Source organism: Alligator mississippiensis, chromosome 15, assembly GCF_030867095.1.
Source record: "Alligator mississippiensis isolate rAllMis1 chromosome 15, rAllMis1, whole genome shotgun sequence".
Classification (NCBI taxonomy): domain Eukaryota; kingdom Metazoa; phylum Chordata; order Crocodylia; family Alligatoridae; genus Alligator; species Alligator mississippiensis.
The window spans coordinates 36,586,060-36,609,252 of record NC_081838.1 but is presented as its reverse complement, the minus strand read 5'-3'; the positions used below and the strand labels follow the sequence as shown (position 1 = coordinate 36,609,252).

At 42.0% G+C, this 23,193-nt stretch overlaps 1 long non-coding RNA gene across 1 annotated transcript; it reads left to right on the top strand.

Annotated features, from left to right (window-relative positions):
- The first annotated feature begins 530 nt into the window (after positions 1-530).
- On the top strand, positions 531-22,710 carry LOC132245803 (uncharacterized). Its single transcript, XR_009457507.1, has 3 exons — positions 531-618; positions 18,184-18,327; positions 22,158-22,710. It is a non-coding gene; the product is annotated as an uncharacterized LOC132245803 (long non-coding RNA).
- The last annotated feature ends 483 nt before the right edge of the window (positions 22,711-23,193 follow it).

Below are 23,193 nucleotides of genomic sequence, written 5' to 3'. Positions count from 1 at the left end.
TAAATAACATCTTTGATATTTGCAATTTATTTCTCCAGCCCCTTTTCCATTCCAATATTCTCTCTGTAAAGCAATGCAATTATGTATTATACAATTTGTTTAGGAGATTCACTCTCACCAAGTCTCAGGTGCTGTGATTATGACAAAGGCAATTGAAATGTAATGGTTCCATTATTCCCAATCTATTCATGAGATATAATCTTGTCTTCTGATAAATGGCTGTCAACAGCTACTTCCATGACATTAGCACTCCTAACCTGGGATTCCCATTTTTATTTTCAGCATCCATGATGGGCCTTATATTGAAATACACTGTTTATTTAAAATCCTTAAAATCCACTAATGTTTTTATTCCCTAGACTTCATCCCAATGAGTAATAAAGAAACCATTCTCCATCCTCAGAAATTGGCAGGGAAGGAGTTAAACTTTTTCCTTGGGTTAGAATAATGGCCACAGGTGTTCCCTCTGGGGGCTGGAGAGGTGATTTGAGCCAGGTGTGGGGAATTTAATTAATTAAGTAGTTTGCTGTGTTTGGAGCTGGGGCTTGAGTGCAGCAGTCTGCAGGAGAGAAGTCCTCAAGTGTTTGCTTTTGATTGCTCTGCAAATACTTTGTCAAGGTGAGGCACAATTTATAATACTGCTGTTGGGATTCAGATTGAAGGAAGCTTGGTTGTATTTATGTTTGGACATTTAAGAGCAGGACCTCTTTCTGTTTTGTGAAAATAAATCACAGTGATTTTCCTTTGAATCTTAGGACTGGAGATCCTGGTTAGCTTTGACTAGCTTGGCATGTACCTAATCAGTTTGGGCCTTGGCCTTAGCCTGTATCTGCTGCCCTCCTATTCTTCTCTCGCTGTTCTTATCTCTTCATCCATTTTCTTTTCCAACACTCTAACTGATACCTTAAAAAAGACATATTCAGCCTTCAGCGTTTATGATGGGTGCTCATGGTCCTTGTGGTGTTTAAACAAAACATTACTTAAGGTAGAGAGAGATAATAAGAAGCAGATTAAGGATTTCTTTGCCACGGTCTATTCATGCACAGGTAAGCTGTGTACAAATCTGCAATAACTTTGTATATGAACACTTTGAGCATACTTTTAAGTTCAGCTCAATGTAATGCAGCTAACTCCAGAGATCCTCTAGAATTGTTATGGTTCTGCTTAACCTCAACATTTATTTCCAAGAGCTACTTTTACAGTAGGGACTTGGGTTTTTGTTAGTTTTGCATGGGGGGGTGGAATTAAATAAATTTTGCTTTGTTTTTAATTGAGCTGAGCTGCATAGAACCCATGCTGGAGCTCTTTCAAATTGTCCATAATGGAAATCAGTGAAGAGTAGTTGGTATGCTGTTAATTCACACCCTATCTTCCTAGGCAGGCACACAAGTCCTAAACACTGAAAACATTAAAGGGCACATTGGTACTGATGTGGTAAGACTTTTGGCTCTCATGTTCTCCAGCATGTCCATGCTTCATCTTGACGCCGAGTATAAAAATGCCACCTTTAAACTTTGCAGTAGTTACTTCCCTTTTTGAGGTTAGTAGTGCAATTTTTTTTAAAACAATTTTTCCTTTCTATCTGTGTGCTCTTAATTGGATTACCTAAACGAAGGTTGTAAAATTCCTTAGGTTTCGGGCTTGATTTCTTTAGTTGTTGTTATGATTTTGCTTTAGAAGGGACAAGGTGCCTTCTCGACTTTCAAGAAGAGACGCTCCAGGAGAATGAAGCAGATGTTAAGCAGGGACATACCCATGCACACATGCATGCACATGGGGTCTGTGTACAAATCCCCAATATTCACAAAGGCAGCAGAATATTTTGAGAGGAGCTGAACACCACAGTTTACCTTGAATGTTGTTGGACTTGTGTTTGTTTGGTACCTTGTCAAGGAATTAACCCAGAGTAGGACTGGTTGACAAAAACCTGACCTCTGACTTGTGTATGTGGTATGGGAAATGGGATGGTTTGAAGTACATCTGCCTAAGCCTGGAGAATTCATCCTGGCAGGTGTGGCAAACCTCCTTCTGTGTCTAGCAAAGTGAGGTAGTTAGTTGTGTTAGTCTGAAGTCAGGCAGAAGGCAAGGCAGGGTTGCACCTCCAGGTTTGTGCAGACATTTGCACCTGGTCTATGCACATGTATCTTACTGTTAAGCTGTGCCGTGATAGATCAGGAGCAGCAAGCACACACCTTGGCTGGTGCCAGGAATTCTGTATAGGTAATTTGGGGTGGATAGAGAGGGCCTAGCAGGTGGAGGGAGTGGAGAGGGAAGGACAGATGACCCTGCGGTGGGGTGGGGTATTGATGTGTCTGTGTGGGGTTGTAGTTCCAGGGGTGGAGGGATTGGGGAACTGAAAACAGCCTAGTCAGAGTTGGGAGGCAGGTAGGAAGAGTGGGGAAGAGTAGCTGAGCTTTACCAGCCCTGGGGCTGTGCTCCAAACGTGAGCAGACTTTCAGTAAGTTATTACACTTCTCGCACAGCTACACTTTAAAAGACTGCTTTATGAGGAATATATCAAAGGATCACAGCCAAGTGCATACAAAGTCCCATCAAAGCAAAAGGCAGTCAGAGCAAACAGGCGAGGCAACAGGTGCCAGCCAAGGTCTTCTACAATTGATTTTTCAAGTCTGAATTGGCAGCCTCAGACACACTTCCAGCCCATCCGGGGGCTCATTGAAGTTCTGCCGCTCTTTCCTCCATCAGAGAAAGTGTCCCTAGGACTTACTTAAGATGGCAGCTGTTGGCACTGCTTCAGTATAGTTGGAAGTCTGCTTTACTTTCTGCTATCTTAATGACACTATGCATAATGCTACCAAGTGGGGTTAGAAATATGATGTACAGGGACTGACTTTCTGGAATGGTTTCCAGTTTGTCTGGCATGTTTTTGCACTTGAAGATATGTGCTTCTGTGCCCGGGTTTCTGTGCATCCAAGCTTCTGTAGTGCCTGTTACGTGCATGCTGTAGAGCACGCACCAACTGCTGAAGCTTCCTTAGCCTGACGAAGGGTTTTTGAACCCAAAAGCTTGCTTAATAACCGTTCTCCAACCATTTTGGGTTGGTCTAATAAAAGATATCAAATTCACCCAAGGAACCTTGTCTGCCTATGTCCTTAGACCAACACTGCTACAACCTAAACCCCTGCTACTGTAGATCCAGACTTTCAAATAATCCCGGGACTCCCTTCCAAATGCTATACCACTGACTCTGCTTATCGTGTACACCTGGATCATACTCCACATTCTACAGTAGGTGTAGTCCTAGAAAAGGGGTGTATTCAAAGCCTGCTTAAGTCACTGGACGGAGTCTTTTCACTGACTTTAATGAGCTTTAGAACCGGCTCTTACAGTGCTTTCATTTTCAAAGGCATTGAGCTGTTGTTGAGGTTCAAGGAAAGCAAAATGCTCTTTCTAATTCCTTGTTTTAGACTCATGTTCTATGTGGTACATAAGTTTTTAAGCTGAAGGAAAGAACCAATTGAGTCCTATTCTTCTTATCTCTGAATATCCACTACCACTGGGAAGTATTCTATGCTGTGTGGAAAAATTACACTTTTAGTCTAATCTGAAAAATTCATTCAGAAGACCATTTCTTTCCAGGGGTTTGTTATGATGTTCACTGTTACTTTCAGTATTGCCATTCCAAATCTTCATATCAGACCTCAAAATAAGCAGACAAGCATATTAGGGGTCTAAATGTGTTTGTTCACGGCTGTTTTAAATGACTGCAGAAATGTTTCTTATGCAGATGATAATAGTGAGTACAGTCAGAGAGGTTCCCTTTCAACTCAGGAAAACACATTAGTGCAAAATATGCAGTTGTTTTAGGTATTTGTTGCATTAAGATTTAACTGATAGGAATCCCAAATTGAAGCCTAGATCATTCTGAGTTTGTGGGTTTATTGTTGACACGGTTATAAATGCACTGTAGAAACTATTTACAGTTCGATTCAAAGCACTAGTCATTCACTCTCATTTTGCAGAAATTCCTGCTCTTATTTTTCCTAGCTTGATCATTGAAGTTGCTGTTTGCAATAATAATAAGACAACTCATTAAAAACTTTGGCATACAGTTTCCATGAATTCAGACCTTTACTTTCATCTTCTTTTTGAACACCAGGGAAATACAAAACTTCCCATCTACTTTAAGCCTTTTTTTGTAGCTGGAACTGGTATTTGACATTATTTTAAGATGATAGCATGCTGCAAATAAGCTTGGTTTCTGAATGCTTGTGGGATGGTCATATCCTTCAGGAGTGTTTTATATCTGGTGCTTTCTCTCAAAGTGGCAATTTATTCATCTCAGTTCAACATTTTAATTCAAGTTCTGCTTTCTCAAGAGCTATGCAGAAATGACCTCTGTCTTAATTCAGGTGATCAGCTACCTTGGGTGACTCCTCACATTATGTGACTTAGTACACTAGCATCTGGAGGACCTGGGTGAGGTCAAGACACATTGTCCAAACCTATAGTAAGAGATGCTTCCTGCTCTCCAGATATTATCCTAAGAAGATAAACAGGTGCATGGACATAGTATACAATTCAGGCAAGCCCATTATGAGAATGAATTGTCCAGTTCTGGGGTCTATATTGACATGCTGGAGAAGACAGAAGAAAAATTAAGAGTGACTTGAGATCTGGGAAATATTCCAAAATAATGACTGACAGAAGAAGTTGTCTGTTTAGTTTGCTGGAGAAAACCTTAAGAGGTGAATTGACTGTGTTCCATAAGTGTCTTTGTGGGTTTCCTGAAAACAGATTGCTTTTTACTGAGCAAAAAATATAGGTTCAAGATGAGAAATAATGGGTTTTTATTGAAGGGGCTAGGTTGCCATTCACCTGGAGGTGCAGTGTGTTCTTCACCAGTTGCTGTTTTCAAATCAAGACTGCACACCTTGGGGAAATAAATTCTGTAGTACAACTAATAGGGCTGGAGTCTTACTGTAGCTATTACGGTCCAGGAAATGTCTGAATTGTGGTATCTTTTATTAAGCCATCTGTGTAGCTGGCAGAGAGATGTGACAACCTTTTGGCCACAAATCGCCCTTCTTCAGGTCTCAGAAAGAAGCAGACCTTTGGCCCTGTATTTCAACGGTAAGTCATGGGGCTGAGGCCAAAATGATTGTGTAAAAAATCTTTGGTCTCTATTATCTTGGAGGTGTAGCCTTAACATCTAAGAGTCTTAGACACAGGTCTTTTCTTGTACAGATCCTCCAATGAATTATGCATATGCTTGGTTGTGAGTAGTATCGGGATCAATGGGATAAGTAGTACCAGTGAAATCATGTGTGCATTTGAGCTTTCCTGACTGGGGCCACAACAGGCACAGGATATGCCTGATTTATTTCCATGCTGTTAGTTTTTGAGGAGCATGCATGGAAAGCATGAAGCCCCCCACCCACACATGCCAAGTGCTGGGAATAAGGCAGCTAAGCCTCTTCTGAGTGGCCCTGAGCATGGGGTAATGAGCATGGCCACGAGAGAGAGCAGCTCAGGGTGCTCACTTAGCATTGCAGGGAAGCAGTTAGTTCATACAGAGCGTGCACACAGCAGGGTGGCTTATTGCATCAACCATTGGAAATTGAGGCATGGAGCACTTAAGGACTTCACTTTAGAAAGGTGTTTAAGCATGTGTTTAACACTAAGCATATTAGTAGTCTTATTTGAGGCTAACAGTTCATCAAAGGTGAGGTATGTTGGTGAGCTAATTTGGATCAGATGCTAAATAAATTGTTTTGGTAAAACAGGAGGTCAGTGGCTGGATTAGGAAATGAGCCCAGCTATTATGGGCCCAAATGCACAGCTTCAGCTACCAAATCATCCTCTCATTCTTATAATGTACACAATCAATCAAGTTCAATTCCTTATTGTTCTTTGTTTCTTGTGATGGCTTTTGTCCCAGCAAATAGTCAAGGAATCACAGTGTGGGCAGTGGCTGATTTTAAGTAGAAATGTTTTTTTTCAGCATTGTTTATAGTGTTGGGGGAAAATCTAAGTCCCCAGGTCCGTTGGGCAGAGGCTCAGACGAACCACAACATAAGTTTAAAGACTTGATTTATTAAAGAATGCATTCTGAATGGACAACTGCCCCGCGGGGAGATTGCCTGTTGCACTTCTCGAATTACACAAAGCATGATATGGGAAACATGACGATATCATCACAGCAACAGCTTCACCAATCACTAATCGCCACTAGCTGCTAATTTAAATTTCCCTTACTGAGTAACTTAGAGCTGATGAAAGCCAGTTTATTCTAGTTTGCGCTAGCCTTACTGTTTCAAGTTTATGTCCTTCGCTTTCTGATAGCTTATGCAGCATACGTGGTCTGTTTGCTCACACATAATGGTGATGGACGTTTCTATTGTTCTCCTCCAATAGCACAGTAAAATCTTTCTTTATTGACTACTGGTGGAACTAGCCAAAATTGCTTTCCTGTTAGAGATCGTTTTAAAAGACCAAATAAAATTACTGCATGATCATGGCTATCCAAATTGAATGGCTCTCATGTGTTCAACTTTCAGATTCAACCCTAATTGGGAATACCCTCTAAAATATAATCTTTTCCTTACTGCCACCTTTTTAAATGGGTTTTGGAGCCACCCTGTAGATTGTAATAGCATATGGTGTATTCTGTTCTTGAAGCCTACAAAGCCATTCACCAACTTTGTTCTCTCTGAGCCCAGGGGTTTGATTCAGTGCTGCACCACTTAGAAAGACAGCATAAAGCACATAACCAAGGGCAAACCAGGATCTGTGGTGATGTAGAGCAATCGCGGAGATTTTATGATCTTGGGCTTCCTTATGGGCTGAGAGAGACACCAGCACAGATGACAGAGCCCATCTAAGAGTTCTCTCCTTGAGCTGACCTTCAGTCCTCATGGCTGCCTGAAATCTCTGCTGTCCGCCCGCTGAAAACTCCTCCCCTGATGTTTCTTTATGCTGGAGCATTTGAGGGAGATGCTTGGAGGACATCCATGCACCTCTCTTAGGCTGAGCCCATGCCATCCTTTTTAAGGAGTGAGGAAAAGTCAGGGAATGAAGATCTCACTTCACAGGACATTTAGATTATAAGCTTATGCAATTCAGTGGAGCTTTTCTATAAAGGAGATGCTTATTCAACATACAGCTTGAGTAAGTATTTCATAGATTTCATAGACATTAGGGCTGGAAGGGACCTCGGAAGATTGGGTGGGGGGCTGGACTCAAAGGGCAGGAAGTCAGCTGGGGTCATAGGATCCCAGCAAGATGAGCATCCAGTTTCATCTTGAAGGTATTCAATGAAGGCGCTTGAACGACCTCCGGTGGCAGGCTGTTCCAGATCTTGGGGGCTCGGAAAGTAAAGAAATTCTTCCTTATGTCCAGCCTGAAATGATCTTGAAGTAGTTTGTGACCATTCGACCTCGTCATCCCTTGGGGCGCTCTGGCGAACAAATATTCCCCCAGATACTGGTGGTCACCCCTGATAAACTTGTAGGTGGCCATCAGATCACCCCTGAGCCTACGCTTTTCCAGGCTAAAGAGCCCCAGGGCTCTCAGCCTGTCATCGTAGGGTCTGCTTCCCTGACCTCTGATCATGCGCGTGGCTCTTCTCTGGACTCTCTCAAGCTTCTCCACATCCTTTTTGAATTGTGGAGCCCAAAACTGGATGCAGTACTCCAGCTGCGGCCTCACTAAGGCCGAGTACAGGGGGAGAATGACGTCCCGGGATTTGCTTGAGATGCATCTATGGATGCAAGCCAGTGTTTTGGTCGCTTTACTAGCCGCAGCATCGCATTGCAGGCTCATGTTCATCTTGTGGTCAATGATGACCCCCAAGTCTCTTTCTTGCATAGTGCTAGCTAACAAAGCACTGCCGAGCCTATAAGGATGCTGCAGGGTTTTTTTGCCCCAAGGTGGAGAACCTTGCATTTATCGGCGTTGAACACCATCAGATTCTCGTCCGCCCACTTGCTGAGCCTGTCCAGGTCACCCTGGATCATCCGCCTGTCTTCTGGTGTGGATGCTTTGCCCCAAAGTTTGGTGTCATCGGCGAACTTGGCCAGTCCGCTTCTGACTCCAGTGTCCACATCATTAATGAAGATGTTGAACAGTATGGGTCCAAGGACAGAGCCCTGGGGGACCCCATTGGTCACAGGACACCATGATGAGTGACTTACATCAATTACTACCCTCTGGGTCCGACCCCAGAGCCAATTTTCCAGCCAGTGGATCGTGGAGGACCCATGGCGACAATTGGCTAGTTTCTCCAAGAGACGATCATGGGACACCAGATCGAAGGCTTTTTTGAAGTCAAGATATATGACATCAGTCTCTTCTCCCTAGTCCAGGTGATAGGTCACCTGGTCGTAGAAGGAAATGAGATTGGTCAAGCAAGACCTACCCGCAACAAACCCGTGCTGGCTATCCCTTAAGATGTTGGCGTCGGCCAGTCCATTAAGGATGGCCTCTTTAATAAACTTTTCTAAGATCTTCCCCGGGATAGAAGTCAGGCTGATGGGCCTATAGGTAGCCGGATCCACTTTCCTCCCTTTGTTGAAGATAGGCACCACATTGGCCTTCTTCCAGTCTTCGGACACTACACCAGAGCGCCAAGAGTTTTCAAAGATCCGCGCTAGAGGCTGGGCTATGATGCTCGCCAGCTCCTTGAGTACCCTGGGGTGAAGATTGTCAGGGATTGACACATTTAAATGTGTACAGAATGATTTGGTTGGTAAATGCAGTGTTTGCTTAATGATTTCTCTCTGGTGAGGTCAGAAGGCCAATTATATAAAGAGTATTAGCACGTAACTCCAAAATCCATGAGTTGTCAACAAAGTAATGGGGAAAAAAAACACTGTCAGAGCTGCGTCCCTTCCAGTAGACCCTTTTGTTCTTTAACGAAGCTTACTTATATGCTACGCGCCTGTTTTTTGTTGTTGTTTTTTTTGCAAAGCAAATGCATCTTATTTAGTTGCCCAAATTAGAGCTGCTTGATGCTTAAATGAGAATGCTGTGAGCTTTTGAAGATCTGTACCAAAGTATAGAGCGCAAGAGGTGCCTAATTTTGAAACACTGATGTGAATGGCAGGACATACACAAGACTAGATGTACTGTGCACGTCATCTGTCTGTTTGCGTTGAATGCATGACCCAGTTAGCTTCTTTCCCAGCCATGTCATAGAACCATAGAAAATTAGGGTTGGGAGGGATCTCAGGAGGTCATTTAGTTCAACCCCTTGCTCAAAGTAGGACCAGCCCCAACTAAATCATCCTACCCAAGTCTTTGTTTAGCCAGGTCTTAAAAACCTCCAAGGATGCAGGGTCCACAACATCTCTGGGTAGCCTGTTCCAGTGCCTTACTACCCTCCTTCTGAAAGAGTTTTTCCTAATATCTAACCTCAAATTCCCTTGTTGCAACTTGAAACCATTGCTCCTTGTTCTATCATCTTCCACTGCTGAGTACAGTCCGGCTCCATCCTCTTTGCAACCACCCTTCTGGGAGTTGAAGGCTGCTATCAAATCTCTTCTCACTCTGCCCTTCTCCAGATGAAATAAGACCAGTTCCCTGAGCCTCTCCCTATAAGTGATGTGCCCCAGCCCCCTAACTCTTTTCATTACTCTCTGCGGGGCTCTCTCCAGTTGTCCCACATCCTTTCTGTAGCTGGGGGATGGGAGTAAAACTGGACACACTACGCCAGATGTGACCTCACCAGTGCTGAATAGAGGGAAGAATCACTTCCCTCAATCTGTTGGCAGCACTTCTACCAAGCAGCCCAGTGTGCTGTTAGCCACCTTGGCAACAAAGGCACACTTTCTGGGTCATATTCAGCTTCTTGTCCATTGTAACCCCCAGGTCCTTTTCTGCAGAGCTGCTGCCCAGCCAGTCAGTCCCCAACTTGTACCGGAGCATGGGACTGTTCTGTCCTAAGTGCAGGACTTTGCACTTGTCCTTGTTGAACCTCATGAGATTTCTTTTTGTCCAATCCTCCAGTTTGTTGAGGTCTCTCTTAATCCTAGCCCTACCCTCCAGCGTATCTACTGCTCCCCCCACCTTGGTGTCATCTGCTGGTTGCTCCTAACATACCATTTGTACATGAGGTTATGATTGCAGTCTATTTAAATTATATGTGCATATATTTGGTTGTAAGCCCTGTTCCTGAAAGTACAAAAGCATATGAATAGTTTCCCTGGAGGCCAATACCAGATACCATTTTTTTGGGAGCCAATATAATCCAATTTTAGCTACGTTGCTACACTTAAAATAGTCAGAACCAGTTTTTCATTGCTTTTAAGCCACTGAATGTGAGAAGCAACAGGGGGTAGGTTGGTTCTTGTACTGTATACTTAGCAGTGACAAAACAGTTCACATATTCCAAAGCTGTGTTTGGAGGAAAAAAGGAAAGCTGTATTTGGACAGTGTTAATAAAAATGAGCAGCTAAAATATAGAGAGGAGAATATAGACTCTAGGACTGCTAAGGAGTGTGACACTTTCCTCTCATGCATTATTTTCACTGGACTGGTGTTCTTTGGGAAATATGAAGAATGAAGACCAAACCTGAGGGAATGCAGGTGGTGAACTCATCAGGGCTTGGTTCACTTATGTGCAGAAGGCCTTGATGATATGCCTTAGAATAAGTAGCACTTCATCATGATCCCTGCCTTTTTATATAGCACTTTTCCATTTTACAAAGGGAGTCACAATCTTTTTCTTTGTTATAGCTGGGGAAACTGACGCTGAGGGAAGTGAAACAACTTGGCTCAGTTGACCCGGTGGGTCAGTAGCAGAGCTGAGAATATACATGAGGCCTCTGGAGTCCTGTAATTTTTCCCTTAGATTCTGTTACTTCTCTTAAGTGGTGCCTTCTTGAACTCTTGCCTGCCCACAGGGTAAATTTCTTGTGCTAGTGAATGTCTGGAACAATACTAGAGAAACAAGGCATTGAAGATGCTATTTTTTTGTTATGCATTTTGCGGTCCATTTCTGGGTCTGCCGCTGAGCACACTGGAGAGCCCCCCGTGCTCCTGTGAGGTGCCCCACCCACCCCACCAGCTCAGCATTCATGAGTTGTGCCTGGGACCTCAAGGTATGTAGAAAAAGCATATAAAGCTTTGTCTATGTCCAAATCGCTGATTCTCTGAATCAGAATTGAATCTTCAGATTTAGGTTCAGCCGAATCAAATCAGGACAGTGATCTGAATCACAAAATCACTGTCCCCTGAATTCAGCCAAATCTGAATTGAATATTGCCTGCTTTGCACACCCCTACTCTTTGGTATAGTTTTATTTGTTGTATTTTTTTTCTTATAGTTAATGGGAATAAAATTATACCACAAAACCATACCAATGGCTGCCAAAAAGTTGTCAACTGGTATATTTTGAAGAAAAACCTCTGCTGAAAGCTTTGAGGATATTTTAAGGCTGTCATTTTACTTCTAGGAAACTTATCCAAAGGATGAAATCCTGGTTGCAATCAAATCCATGCTAGTTTTGACTTTGTCTTCTATGAGGCCAAGATTTCAGGTAGAAATAATTGAAATCGGTGGAAAAATTCCCAGGTTTGTTTCATCAGGCTGCCAGTTGGTACGAATCTCAATTTTATACACACAGAGACCCCTGCCCCATACACGGAGAGCACCAGTCAGTCGCTTGATGTAAAACGTGTCTGGGCACTATTCCACTGATTTCAATTAATGGTTATCACATTGGTTAGACTACACATGCAAGCAGTGGTCTCCATTTTTAAATGTTTATTTGCAACAGTAAAAAAAAGGCTTGGAATATTTCAGTCGAACTTCTTCTAGGTAGCATGGCCTCTTTGGAAAAAAAAACGTTTAGCCAACTACATGCTTTATTTTCACTTCAAATTATATATTTATATATATATATTATAGTGTGTGTATCCTCTTAAAATTTCAAACTCAGTATTATTTTATAGGTTAACAGCATGTCTTGATCTGTGTAGATATTTTAAAAGTTGGATGATAAAACAAGTTCCATCATCTCAAAGGCACAGTTGACCTTGTTAGAGACAAATTGATTGCTGCTCCATTTTTGTGCTTGTGTCAGCTAACCTTGGCAAACAGAATCCTACTTGTGTTGGGATGAAACTTGTAAATCTCCCTTCACACTCACACTCATGTCCTATGGGTTGAAATTTCTTCCAGGACCAGGGTCCAATATTTTCCCCTTTCTTTTCCTTGCCTTTTTTTCCTCTTGTTTAGGTTGCAAGAAGTTAAAGCTTTTATAAGTAGGAAAGCTTGTTAAGGCAGCCCTGAGTTGCACATTCCTTTGGTGAAAGAAAGCCCAAGTCAAGAGCCCAAACTTGAAAAAAGAGTTCTTTCACTGAAGGACATGTTCAAACATTATTCCAGACAAGACTTTGATAGTATTGAACGGCAGTGGAAAAACTCCACAGTCTTAAAAGGCCTTAAAACTCTACATGAATTAACATTAGAACACCATGTAAGAAGCACATTAGAAGTAAGGGTAGTTTAAAATGATCGGACGCAATGTTTTTTTCCTTTGAAAAACGTTTTGTAGAAATAAAAATTTTCCCTCTCAGTGAAACTTCATCTAAAAGAACCCAAAACAAAGCATTTAATATTGAAACTTTTGGATCCAACCTTTTCAATGCTTCACATAGAATATTTATTTATTTATTTATTTTTTATAATGTAAGCTGTAATGGAAAACAAATTGGAATTGTGAAGGAACATTTCAGTTGACTCTGAATGAAAACGTTCATTTCAAAAGATGCTTTGTTTTAATTCCAGTTCAGCATAGAAACCTCTTTTAAAAAAATATCCCCTAAGTAGAAATATCCCAGTTACTGCACATCTCCAGTAACGGGCATAAAGCTCGTTGTTCAGATGGATATGCTTTAGGGCACCAATAAATTATGTTAAAGAGGCTGAACAGTGTCTTCTAGGCAGAGTGGGGAGCCCATATGCTTGATTCCTTGTTTTGTTAAGCTTTGGTTTGATTTGTTGCATATTCATCCTTCATTTCGTGGTCAATTTGCTCTCTGTTTAGCAAAGCAATTAATATTTAAACCCAGGCATGTTCCTTTATAGCTCGTTGCATCAGTGCAGCAGTCTGAATCCTGAATTTGTAAGAGATGCTCATCACTGCACAGAATTCTGGGATAAGTTGATTTCACCACTGCTTCCCCTACCATTTTCCCTTGGAGAGTACCATAGTAAAATATAACCTAATGGGGCAGGGGCATCCAAGTCATTTTGTCTTTTCGTTGTCCTGCTGAATGTGCACTCAGTTATGGCTCTTGTGTCCCTGGGCAGTTTATATGGAGGCGCTTGAGCTGCCCAATCAATGACCCCCTCTCAGGCTAGCTGGCTAATCCCAAAGGAAAGGTAGAGACTAGTACATTTGAAGCCAGCTTGACTGCAGGAGCTGCTGGTGTGAAGAAGATCTTAACTCCATCTGCCTTTCAGGGCTCCACTTGTGGACTGGTTGCCAACTAAGGCTGGAGAGCCCAGTCCATTCTGCCATGGCATCTGCCATTCGGTAGCGTTTCCTCCACCAGGGATAAAGACTCGTACCTCCCCCCGAAGTTGCTTTGTCTCCAAAGCCATTGCCACCATAGAGGTTGCTAAGTTATTTCCCACCACCCAGCATTGTGTTGACAGCTGCAGGTAGTACTGTCTGCCATCATAATGCTATCAGGCTATTGCATGAGTAATACCGGGTTAACTGTAGTCCTCAGTTGCACGTTTCCTTGCCGGTATCGCGCTAACAGGATTTTGCTTTTTGCCTGGTGCAATGAAGGTGTGAAGCTTCTGTTGAAACTGTTTTGGGCAGCTAGAAATGACCTTTGCTGCTGCTGGGACTGGAGAGGAGATCAGCCACCTATGACTTGGGAGCTTAGGTAACTAATCATGATTGACAATTAGAACGTAGTCTTCAGCAGCAGGGAGAGCTAGGAATGACTAAGGGGGAGTAGCAATCCTCTTCATCATCTGCACTCTTGCTAAGCAAACTCTTTTTTTTCACTGTGAACCTTGGTTGAAGTTTGAACAAAGAAACACCATCCTGTTGTATAATTCCTACTTTATGTAGGTGCTTAGGAAGAGCTCTTTTGCAGCAGGAAACAGACTTCATCTTTATTTAGTTTGTTCTGTAAAAAAAGAGAACCATATATTTTATTTGGTTTAAAAAAAAATTGTTACTAGAACTTTTTTCCATGCTTGGAACACTTGGGGAGTGATTAGAGAGAGGATTTCTTTTTTTTTTACTCATTTTACTTTGTTCTATCTTGAGTTGAGATGCAACAGTTTCAAGGCACAGTATCAAATCTCAGCAAGTGAAGTAGAAAAAGGAACAAAAATATGCAAAGGCTAAACACCTACACCTTTTGTGTATGTGTTATATATTACACACCTGCCTCTCTATATAGACTCATATATAAGGTTTCATATAAATCTTTGGGCTTGGACTTGATTCTCCTGTTGTTTATACTGGGGGCGGGGGGAAAGAAATGAGAATAAACACAAGGGGGGCCCTATTCAGGGTTTACACTGATATAAATTCTTTATTTCTGTTGAGTTAAAGGGAGGGAGTAGGTTACTGGAAAATGGCTAAAGTTTACTTTCTAATACTTCAAACTAGTGATGGAAAAAGGGGTTGATGTAGTGAAGGAAATCATACAAAGGGGAAGGTGTATGTGATGTGGAAGGTTTCAAAGTCCTAATGGCTTCTTCGTCTCTATATAGCATATAACATTATGTTGCAATATAATAAATGATAGGGCGCTCTCTGTATTCTCTCTGTGCAATTGGCAAGGATTTTTTGTCATGCTTCATTCACAGCCTGCTACGCTGATGTCACAGAGCCAGCATCTATGCTTACACAAAGGGAAGAAGAACTATCTATTTATTGCTGTTAAGCAGATTTGCCACAAATTCCGTTTCCACTAAAACATCAAAACACCAAGAACAAGGCCACATTCCCTTCAAGGAAATGGGTGGGGAGAGAGAAGAAGAAATGCCCTGTGTATGTTGTCATTTGTTTTAAACAGTTTTGTCCAGGCATTCATGTTATATTCAAGGCTGTAAGGCTAGGGACAGACATTACACATAAACCAGTTTAAGTGATCACAAACTGGTTTAAACCTGTAACAGAACAGATGTTCAGTGCACTTAAACCAGTTTGAAAATGGCTGAAATGGGTTTGAAATAAACCTGGTTGAATGCAGTATCAGACTTAGCAGATTTGGATCAAACTGGTTCATGCAATGTCTGTCCCAGACCCCTTGCTGGTTTAAGGTAAATCAGACACCCCCAGCATCCTGGCACGCTCTCTGGGCTAGGTGAGGCTCTCTGCTGGACAGCAGGGCTGGCCCCTCCCCTCTTCTCCCTGATTGGAGCTTGGCAGAGACTATAGGCATCTGTCTGGCTTCCCCTTTGCCACTCCCTGCTAAGCAGGGATTCTGCCATCCCTTACGCAGACACACAGCATTAGCTAGCAGACCACATGCTGGCTGTGGTGCATGCTGTGGCAGACCGGACAAAGGGAGAATCAACAGGTAGCTGGTAATGTCCCTGTGTTGTTTTCTTAATGAGGTGGTGAACACCGAGTTAGAGGAGATGAACACTGTTATCAATCCCTGGCTGGGCACTTCTCTAAAGCTGTCCTTCATTATCAAAGACCACAGACACTGCCAAACAAGTGCAGATCTGATTTTCTATTATCAGTCAAGCTGGTAAACTCAACAACTGAGATGTTCAGAAAACAGATCTTTTATCCTAAGTCAGGGTAAATAAAAAGCATTTATGAACTGCTTCTCATGACAAAATTCCAAAAAAATAAGGAGTCAATTAAAATGCATCATTTTATTACAGTATATGCATTTCATTTTAGTTTCAACATTTTTAATAAAAAAACACATTTCAAAGAGTTCTCATATGAACAAATATTTTGTTTTAAAATATTTAAAGGAGATTTTATAAAATACATCAACATATTTTTCAAAGAGGAGTTTTGTCAAATTTGATAAGACTTCATGAAACCAATCTGTTTTCTCATAATCATAGGGCATTTTCTATCAAAAATGGTTTTGAGGATTTTTTTCTGCCTGGCTCAACATAGAACTCTGCTGACTGACACTTCCAGAGCAGCTAGCCTCTATCATTTTACCCATTTCAGCAAGGGATCTGGGTCAGACATTGCATGAACCGGTTTGAGCCAAATCCAGTTTAGTCTGACACTACATTCAACAAGGTTTATCTCAAACTGGTTTTGGCCATCTTGAAACTGGTTTATGTGCATTAAACATCTGTTCTGTTACAGGTTTAAACCAGTTTGTGATCACTTAAATTGGTTTATGTGTAATGTCTGTCCCTAACCAAAAATGACTTAAATTAAACCAATTCAATTTCTATGTGGAGTCAAGACCTTAGGGGCTGTAAAAACTATTAATTGGTCAATCTGGTGGATATAATAATATTGAAGGGAACTTTCCTATTGATAGTATTCAGAACATTTTAATACCAGCGTGTGACAGTTCAGAATGTATAGCCCATTTGTTAAGAGATCTTGAAAATACCCTTGACAAAATTGAAACCATTGCAATTGGTGAGCAAATGGAGTTGCATTTGTTATGGATTTACATTAAATATCAGGCAGCATCCCATTGCCCCAAGTCCCAACATGGCAGGGCATTTTTTCTTTCCTACTTGTATCCTTAGACTGTTCTCTCAGAAGAATTTGCAAATCAGCATTGCCAAAACAGAGTAAGTTCATCTTTACCCTAGTTTAAAAATTAATGGGATACAGTGGGAGGAAAAAATATACAGGAGATTTCAAGGCTTGAGGTTTAATTTCTCTCTTGTCATTTACACTTCTTTCTGAAGATGGTTCAACAGTTAAAAACATTCATTTTATTAAAACATTCATTTTTTTTATATAAAACATTATATAAATGTTTCTGGCTGCATAAAAGAATATGATTGTAAACTGTTTCTTACTAGCCTCCCAGTGACTCCAAGCCACGTACAGAAAGGTTAGCTTTGTATAAATGAGGAGTCCCTGATCGGACATGAGGTTTGGCTAATAACTTTTCTTAAACTCAATTTGGTTGGACTTATGGCCTCTACTTCCTTTGAAGGCAATGGAGCTGCAGATGCTCAACAGAGGTGCCTAAAGAATAGAGCTTTGTTTCGAGTTGACTCAAGGTTTCTTTTTTACTTTGAGACAAAAATGCGTTTCAAAAGGGAAAATGAAACATTGTGCTCCAACAACAGTGAAACAAATTATTTTTACCTTTTCAAAATCCCCCCCACCCACACACTCCTTTTCTTTGTCCAAAACTAGTAACCTGATATGACCCCAGTTCACAAAAAGTTTTGCCCTATCCCAAAACTGCCTGTTTTTGGCAAAGTTTTCGCCAAAAATATTTTTCCTTGCTTTGATGTTTATTAGTAAAGAGTGATGTCTTACTTTTTCCCGTTATTCTCACCCCCTTAATTGGAAGCAGAAATACCACTGACGATGCTAACTGTGCGGCCTTTTCAGTTACCTCTCTAATTATAGGCAGTTTTGAAAGCCTGTTCTCACACGATTGCATGTTTTGAGATTAAGCAACCACACCTATTCAGGTATTTAATCATACATAGTGCGTAACTACCTGCTCTGTAAATGGATAAAGTCAGTACTCCAGGTTTAGACTAATATAGCTAAATTTTTAATCTAATGAAAGTCAAATTTGTCATTCTTGCTCCTTTTGCTATCTTTTTTCTACATTTCAGTTTGACAGTGGCACACTGGATAAAGTGTACTTTTCTTTGCACTTAATAATAAATGCCATGCTATTTTATTGTTTTCTATTGATTTTTGGACCTTCTTCACTTTTTGCCAATTCTCTCCCCAAAGCACATTTTCTCATGCGTCTGTTTTAAAGAAAATAACGTACTGACAAATAAAAATATTTTACCTGCCGATATGGTGCTAGGATTGGTACGTTTTAAACTGAGACTGTTGTTTTCTGACATGAGCTGCAATTTGTTTCTTCCTCTTGAGTGTGCACGCACAATAGGAGAAGAATTTATTGCCATGTAATTCTTCACCTAGACTGGCTGTGTGTGTGTGTGTGTGTGTGTGTGTGAGAGAGAGAGAGAGAGAGAGAGAGAGAGAAATAGACAGATGGAATACTGATGTTGTTTTTTTTTCTTTTCTTTCTCTAATGACAGGATGCTGATTCTACACAAGTGGCCTCCCTTTGAACAATTCTTGATTTAGGAGATTAACAGATCCCCAAATATGTGGAATTCAGTTCTCTTCCTCTTCCGCTTCTTCCAGAAGACCATCTTCCTTTGAGTGTTGCTGCAGGAAAGGTATGTGCATACACATGAACAACACTGAATATTTGAAAACAAATGCCTGGACAAGAGAAGAGTTCAGACTTGTGTGAGAACAGATATGTCCCTGCATTCACTCCTCATCTACCTTTAAGCCTACCTAAGCGCATATGCAATCAATAATGTTTTGTTAGGCAACTTTTGTCTGTCAGAAGGCAAAGAGAAGGCTAAATCAGTGAAAGAGTCATTTAGTAGAAGTAACTTTTAGTAGAAAGTGATGCACCCCTTGTTAGAACACCTTCTCAAGCGTAACGGAGTTATGTATTGTGGGTAAAGAGTGAGGGCCAGATGGTTTTTTGAGTTACCAAAGTGCGAATTAGAACCAATTCTGTGAAAGCTGTTTTGCATAAAGGGACTCCTGGCCCGAGGGGCACTCAATGTAAACAGTTAAAATAGGAGAACTGGGAGCGGGCAGTAAAGTCACATAGCTGAGGTCAGAGAGAGCACCTATGCACGAGCGTGGAGGCTGCTCTAATGCACTGAAATTCCAGCGTGTTGGAACATAGCAAGTACCTCACTCACTAGCCTCCTGCTTCTCCTGAATCAGCATCCCCACACATGAAAATGATGGTGGGGTGCTTGAAGTAAAGTTCATCGAACATACTTTAGTTCAAGTGCCCCCACCACCATTTTTAAGCATAGGGGCACTGATGCAGGAGATTTGTGGCACTTTTAATTGAAGTGGATCTCGGAGCCACTTTAATTAAAGCACACCTCACCTCCACCACTGAAGCACGTGTAAAAGTGCCTATAATGTATCGGGGTTGAAGCTGGGGCTAGAATTTAGGTCCCTGAGCAGAGTATTCCCAGGAGCAAACTGACTTAAAAAATATGAGATTAACATTTGTGTGTTATGGCTAAATACAGACAGTCAAAAAAGCCCAAGGCTGAATTGATTCAATCTTCACAAGTTAGTCTAAGCTACATAGATTGAACTGATAAGCAAATGAGCAGACATTCACTTTTGATTCCAGAAATGCAGCTATTTGCCTGTAGTAGCCGAAGGCACTAGACTACACCTCCCTGTTCAGCTGGAGCAGACAGCTTGAACCAAGGCTAAGCTGTGCACCCTGTGATGTGGGGGGGAGCACTTTTTAGGGGAGGTGCAAATCATCCTGGGATGCTGGTGGACTGAGAGTTGACTTGATTCTGGAGAGGATCTGGGACAGAAATTCAATAAACCAATTTAACCTCAATTAGTTGAGTCTACTACTATATCCATCCAGGTTTATCTTAAACTGGTTTCAGCCATTTTGAAAGCAGCATATGTGTACTGAACTTGTTACGTTACAGATTTGAACCAGTTTCTGATCACTTATGCCGGTTTATGTGTAATTCCCGTCCCTAGCCAAGATTTGTAAATAAGCTTGACAAGCCACCACCAAGCATTTCCTTTTTCATCAAGGACCCTCATTTGTGACTTTTCTTAAACAATGACAATGTCTGTGTTTGGGCAAGATCTAATGCTAGATCCTGGTTAGGGTCTCTGCTACAGTATCTTATAACACGGTAGTGCATAGTCACAGTTACACCACCATCTCCAAATGGCAGTGCTCCTAGTGTGAGGGTAGGGGGACAGTTGTGAATGACACAATCCCTCCCGCGTTCTGATCTACTCGATAAGTACTCTTTCCTTCTATCATACCCCTTTGATTTTTCTTTTTGCTTTGGTAAACTTTCCCATAGCATTTAGTTTTAGTCTTCATTTTTACTTGTCAAGGTAAGACATGCCTTGGAAAGCACTCTTGGGACTCTCATTATAAGCAGGAGAATTAAGCTTGTGCATCTGAAAGCAAAACCAGGGCCCATGTTCGTGGTTGCTTTCTGTAAAGTTTTGGAGGTGAAATTGCCCAATTGAGATCAAGGAAGCTTAGACCTGGCTCCCAACCAAAAACCTCTCAAAGCGAAGCATACCAGGAGGATAATGTTTTCAACCTTTCAAATCTCAAATGGTTCACGGCACTTCTAAATACAGTCTCCCATCAAAATAAACTCCTATATAGGATGTGTTGAACTGAAATAAAAAAAAGTAGTTTTCCTGTACAAAGATCAGACAATTGATTGTGGCCTATAAAGCTGCCAGTTATAGAAAATTTGCTTGTTGAGTATTTTGAATGTACCACAAAGTAAAATTCAGGTTTCCAGGCACGGTCACAGACACTTAGTGCGACTGAACAAATGGCATGTTTTAAACAAGGTGGAGCAATTCACCATGGCTCCAAAAGAGACCCCATTGTAAGCTTTGAATTGACATCGACAGGTCTGGCCAATTAAAGCTTTATGATGATGATTGCATTGGCCCCATCAGCCAAATTTATTCCGTCTCCTTTCAGCATATCACAATTTGAAGCTCCAGGATTTGGTCAATGAAATGCTTCTCCCACTAGCAATGCTGATCTTTGGGAACGTTGCTTCTCAGTCAGTAGGTTAAGCTCTCAGTGGACATCACAAAAGGCAGTCAGAATTAGTGAATAGTGTTGAAAAATGGATTGCAATCTAAAGCACATATATGCATATATACAAGTGTGTGTGTGTGTGTACGTGCTTTAGATTGGTATCCATTTTTCAACGCTATTCACTAACCCTGTCTGCCTTTTGTGATGTCCATTGAGAGCTTAAGCCACTGACTGAGAAGCAAGATTCCCAAAGATCAGCCAATACCAGACCTGTAAGGATGAGCGGTGTGGAAGAGCAGTGTGCATGTTATAGCTAGATAGATAAAATAAACAACAGAAAGGCTTTAGAAAGCTGGAGAGGCAGCAGGTGAGAGCATGTGTGGTATCAGCAGCATGCTGGAGTGCAATGCTTAACACTTCTCCCCATTTTCAAAAAGTTCTGATGCCCCTTCGCTTCTAAATATCCTATGACCCCAGCTGACTTCCTGCCCTTTGAGCAGGGGGCTGGACTCAATGATCTTCTGAGGTCCCTTCCAGCCCTAATGTCTATGAATCTATGAAATAAATATATGCTGCTGCTACCTGCCCAGCATTCAAAGCCATGCTATGATATGATAACTGGACACTGTTCAAAGCCCAGCACTCATGGGCCTACAGACAGTAGCAAAGTAGCACAAGCACAAAGAAAGAGCAGAAGAATAAACTTTAGTGAAGAGTTTGATTTACACTTTGAGGAGATTATCCCTGTAAAGTAAAGTGAAGGGGAGAATTTTATTTTTAAATCATGAAAAAACTCTCGGTATCCTTTGGAAACAAAGAATCAAGCTACCCCACCATGTACCGTGCTAAATTGAACTTCAACCTTCTAAAAAACCCTTCAATAAATTGTTAGTCAGTCATAGCTGCATTATATTAAAAGGAAAAAAAAATCTTAAAAGAAAAAGAAGTTGGAAAGTTGAGTGCTCAGACGTGAGGCAATGCAAGCATTCAGCTTCCTTACATAAACTTTAGGAGCCTTGTGCTCCTGCAGTTTGATTCAGCCTTTAAATATGCAGCCTAGACTTTTTCCCCAGGAAACTTGCTTCATTTGGTGTAAAGGATGGCGCTGCTGTATGAACAAATCAGGGCAGTAAAATGAAGGAGTCATGTAAACTCATCCATTATTGTGGGAAACGTTGTAAAGTATGTAGTAAATGAGGCAGACAGTGGCAAGAAGAGAAAGGGCTGCTTTCTGTGTAGCGCAGTTGATGTTACCCTAGAAAATCAGCTTCTATCCCTTCTGATGGCTAGAAAATGGTATTCAGTGGTTTGCTTGTGGGAACTGGCTTGTAGGTAAAGTAGATATCCATTAGAACAATGGTCCAGGGTGATGGCAAGGGTTATTGATTTCTAAAAGCATGTCTGTGACAGTTTCTTCAAGGCCCGCTGTGTCTGACAGGCAAGCAGAAACAGGCTGGGGATTCCACATGCTGACAGGACAGAACGTGGGCAACACAATGACCACAGAGCCCAATCGCCGATGCCCAAAAATGAAGAGTCATCAGAGGGGGTAAAGGATACAAAAAAGGGGATTTCAGAGCAGCAAAGGGTCCCTAGGAAGGGAACCTGAGGCCACCATGGACAGAGGGCATACCACCAGCCTGTCTTATCCACCCCATGGTGGGGGGTCCTCAGCTTCCAGCCTCCGGGCTGCTGACATCTCACATTCAAGAGAGAACTTCAGAGTGAAGCTTGTGTACTGGCCAGATGTACCATGACTCTGTGAACCCTGGGACTGGTAGATACAGAGGTGTTTGCCTTATTCTTATCTGCTATCACTGTGTAGCAATACAATTTGCCTATTAACAAATGGCGAGGTTGTGGTCAGTCTGAGGGGTTGGGTGTGGTGGGCCAGTAGATGGTGCTTCTGCACTGAGCCACCCACCTCACTGCTCCCAACCACCTTCCAGGCTCTGAGTGCCTCCCTGGGGGCAGCCCACATCTAGCCGACCCCCTTCCTGGAGCACACCCACTAGCCTGGGGGTAGTGCCGCCACCACCCATGGTCTGGCGTGATCCTGGCTCTGTGTCCCTTGGGAAACACAGGTCTAGTACCCCTCGAGGGTACGTGACTCACTTCAAGAACTTGAGGTGCTCCCCTCAGTATGAAGCACCAATAGTGGTCTCCCTTAGGCAGCCGAACCGAGGCGGGGACCCCAAGGCCTAATCTAGACCCACTCCCAATAAGGGTTGAGCAGTATCGGAGAAATCCCTTAGAGCAAACAGGGGTAGCCTTTGATCATGCATCTGAGTTACTTGAAGCTATATATCTAGTTAGATCTCAGGTAGCTTACTCATGAGCATCAGCCAGAGGCAGGTGGAGATTCTCCCTGGAGGCAGGCTGTTCATTGATCATGAGTTTCAAGGGAGGGAGACAGTTTCAGATGGCCCAGCTCTTCTCTCTGAAT